This window comes from Octodon degus, unplaced genomic scaffold, assembly GCF_000260255.1.
Source record: "Octodon degus isolate 3935 unplaced genomic scaffold, OctDeg1.0 scaffold00383, whole genome shotgun sequence".
Taxonomy (NCBI): Eukaryota; Metazoa; Chordata; class Mammalia; order Rodentia; family Octodontidae; genus Octodon; species Octodon degus.
Window position 1 is genome coordinate 55,446 of NW_004524959.1, and position 3,405 is coordinate 58,850.

Genomic DNA, 3,405 nt, shown 5'->3' on the forward strand with positions numbered 1-3,405 from the left:
AGGAAGTACTAAAGAATTGTTTCTGAATAAGTAAAATAATAAACAAAAGAATGATAGCCTTAGTAGTCATCTCTAAGGCTTTATCTTAAGTAAAACAAGGAAAAAGTTGTGAAGTCTATAGTTTTAAACTATTTTTTACTTAAATACTGATAGAATCATTTTCTTATATTCTAGTCCTCATATTATTAATAGATGTTAGCTATAAGACCACTCCACCTGCCCTATTAATGGCAGTAAGAAACTAGACAGATATTAATTTATTTACTTATTTATGTTTTTATTAATTAATTAATTTATTTTTGGCGGAAACAGGGACTGAATTCAGGCTCTTGCACTTGCCAGGGAAGCGCTTATTCTACTGAGCCATCTCCCCAGCTCCTAGACAGATAAACAGACAGATAAATAATAAAAGTCAGGGGTCAGGGAGATGGCTCAGTAGAATAAGTGTTTGCCTGGCAAGCGCAAGGGCCTGGGTTCAGTCCTCAGTTCTGCAAAATACTAGTACTGTTACTACTACTACTATTAATAATAATGAACAAAAAGGAAAATTAATGAGCATTGTCCTTCCTAGCATCTAGTATTAATTACCAGAAATACATTATGTACAATCAAGGTTTTAATAAATATTTTTGATAAGCAATAAAGTAGAAAATTAAAGCATAGAAAATATCAAACATTATTTGAATCAATGTTAAAAATATAGCAATGTAGGCCTTAACGTATCTTGAAGATGTCAAAGTATTATATACAAGTAACTAAAATGAATACATGTACCAAAAAAATGGTTAAGTCGCAGTCCATTGTCATCCCCTCCCCCTGCCTCCGAGGTGCTGAACCAGCCACCAAGAACGGGGTGGTGGCACACACCTGTAATTCCAGTTCTGGGGCGGCTGAAAACAGAAGGAGCACAAAGAGTGCAAGCTATGTAGTGAGACTCTATACAAAAACAATAAATAAAAGATTTTTTAAAAATCACAATAATGAGCATTAGGAAACAGTGGCAAATGTATTTTTGAGAAAAATGTACTAAAATAATTGAAATTAATAGATTCTAGATATAGTTCTCTGAAACTTCTAGGTAGAACCTAATTGATGTATTATTTGATTAGTAATATAAAATCATTCTAGAATTATCATTCTACTGAGTAAAATGATAATGACCATGGGTGATAGATAAAACTGTTGTAGTTTTTTAAGAGATAAATTTATAGATAGCCACAAGCATTCCTTTTAAGGTAGAAATTCATGTTTGTAAGCAGATAATAAATAAATGTTTTTGAAGTAAACATTAAGAATACCTCTAGAATTTTACTTTTTAAAATTTTGTTTATTCATTCATTTATTTATTTAGACAGGGTCTCATTCTGTAGTTTAGGCTGGCTTCAAACGCACAGCAATCCTCGTACCTCATTCTCTGAGTGCTAAAATCATAAGCATTCACCACAAAACCTGGCTCCACATTCCTGATCCTTAGTCCTTATCTTTTTGATAACATATGCATTCCTCTCTAATTTTCAGAACTTAGATTTTTGCCATAGGATTTTTGATATGATCTTCCTTTATTACCAATCCTCAAATATACTTTATAATAATAATAACATTTAGGAAGACATTTCTAGAATGTTATCATACATCTTGAAATCAGCTTGACTTTAATTCAAATAAAAAGGAAAGTATTATCTTCTTCTTTTGATACACACAGAGCTTGAATATAATATTCTTATCTTTACTCTAAGAATATTTTTGATAAATTGAAAATGGGTAGTTTCTTTAATGTTGTAGAAAGGTAAGGTTATAGTGAAAATGCCACCATAACGCTGGAGTTGAATTCATATGGGTGTTTTTAAAAGTTCGAGAAAAAGAAACTTCTTAAGTCCTCACTGGACAAGATTAAGTATAGAAAATTTATTATAAAGCCTAGATGGAAAAAAATTAAAGAGCAAAAAGAACAATCAATGACACTACAATAAGAAAGAAATAGAAAAAAGTAGCAAAACTAAAACCTAATCATTTGATAAGATGGATGAAATTGAGAAGCTTCTAGTCAAATTAGTAGGCAGTGAATTAGTCAAGTTAATAGCATGGACAGAGTCCCCAGTACTAGGTATAAGGGCAGAGCCATTTGATTCATGGAAATTGACTAAGATACCAGTATGGCTTAGATATGAAGTGACCCCAATAAATCCCAAGCTGAAGCCTTCATTCCAGTGAGGCCATGCTGAGGCAGATCTCTGGGGAGGCTACTGAATCAGGAGATGGTTGAGCAGGATGGTAGACAGTTAGAATCAAGTGGAGGAAGTAGGCCACTGGCTCTGGCTCTTTCACGCTGCTTCCTGGATGCCCTGAGTTGAGCAGTTTTCCCTGGCCACACCCTTCTTCCAGGTGCCTTTGCCTTGCAGCGAGTTTACCATAGTCTGAAACCTTGATACTGTGAAATACTTTTCTTCCCCTTTAAATCGTGAATATCAGCAATGAGAACTTGGCTGACACAGTAAGAGACAGCCTCAGCAGCCGCGCTTGCACATTTGTATCACAGTGCGAGCAACTGATTCACTGAAAGTTAAAATTTACCAAAAAACGAACTGGCAGGATAAAATGATAATCTGCAAAGCCTCTAGGAAGTGAAGAAATTAAATTAAATTCTAACCACATGACAAATTAAACAATGTTGAATAAATGCTTTCAAACATTAAAAAAAAATCACTATAATTCTTTTTTGAAGATATAAAGTAGTGGGAAAAATTCTGAAGTATTTTTATGAGTTGGAGTTATTAATTCTAAAGCAAAATTAATACAAAAATTGTCATAATCCTTTCGAGATCATGTACTTAAAACTTTTTATTTTATTTATTTCTGTATTTTTAGGGACGTGTCTACAGGGTGTACAGGATCTTACTACTAGATCGGACTCATAGTGATTCTCCTTTTCACAGCCTCCCAAGTGCTAGGACTACAGCGTGCATCACCACGCCCAGTCTCAATCTCCATCTCAGCGTGTTCCGGGGGTGGGCCAGCACAGCAGGCCCGGGGATCGAACCCCTGGCCCCTGCACCTGCTTGCAGGTGCCTTAATCCGCTGAGTTATTTGGTCGGCCCAAAACTTTTTAATGTAGTGTTAGACAAGATTGTGAAATACTGATAAAAGTTGAGACATTACAATAAAGTTGAATCATGCTTTGAGCACAGCTCTGTTTAAACAGGAAAAGTTGCTTGTGGTAGTCAACTACATTACAAAACTCAAGTAGTTAAAGAGGTCTGAAGCACATACGTTCTTACTTAAGAAGTCAGGGGTACAGGTCTTTTTTCTCTTTCTGTAATACTAGTGGTAAGAATTGGTTTATCCTCTTTTGAGAAGAAAAATCTACTTTCCTAGGAATTGAACTCAGGACCTTCTACTTGCAAGCCA